Consider the following 819-nt stretch of genomic DNA (forward strand, 5'->3'; position numbering starts at 1 on the left):
ATCTCATTTTCCTTGATCTATAATACCACATTTAGTTTACTAATTAGTCACATTATTCACATGGGCCCAAAAATCATAGTTTTACAAAATTGTACTCTAAACTTTCACATATTTGCACTTTGGCCCCTAGTCTTGTAAAATGATTTTTATTCAATTTCCTTGCATTTTAAGCCGTACATCAAGCCCTGTATAGCAAGACAGAGAAAAGAAATGGCACCCCTTACTATAAAAAAAATGACCAGACGTACCTGGTTGCGATCAAATGTAGGAGAGAAGTTCGTTTAGGAGCCACCGCATACGTTTACTCTTGAATTGATTCGTGAGATTTGCCCCCCGCCTCGCTGGTCCTCCAAATTCCCTTTAGTATTCAAATACAAATTTTTGATCAAAACCAAAAATGGATCAAGCCAGGTGTTGATTTCTCTTTTCAAATCAAGGTCTTCCTCGAAAGAACCAGAGTTAGCCGAGTAGCTCCAGCAAGAGTTTATTAAAAGCTGAAAAACGGAAGACTGGTCCCTTTACAAAAAGTCTGGGAAACCAGAAACGGAATACCTAGGTCGCAAGGCAAGGGAGATTTTTATTCAATTTCCTTGCATTTTAAGCCTAGTCGAATCATTTTCATAATTTTAGTAGCCCCTAATTTCCACTAAACCACACTTTTATGACAAATTTTGTAACTTTTACAAAACAGTCCTTTTTGACAATTTCACCGAAAATCACTTAGTAAAAGTTGTTTATTAGACACCAAGCATTCATATTCTAACATTAGACATCAAAACACATGCATGTCATCCATGGGTAATTTTTTAAACACAAACC

Source organism: Gossypium hirsutum, chromosome A11 (genome assembly GCF_007990345.1).
Source record: "Gossypium hirsutum isolate 1008001.06 chromosome A11, Gossypium_hirsutum_v2.1, whole genome shotgun sequence".
Classification (NCBI taxonomy): domain Eukaryota; kingdom Viridiplantae; phylum Streptophyta; class Magnoliopsida; order Malvales; family Malvaceae; genus Gossypium; species Gossypium hirsutum.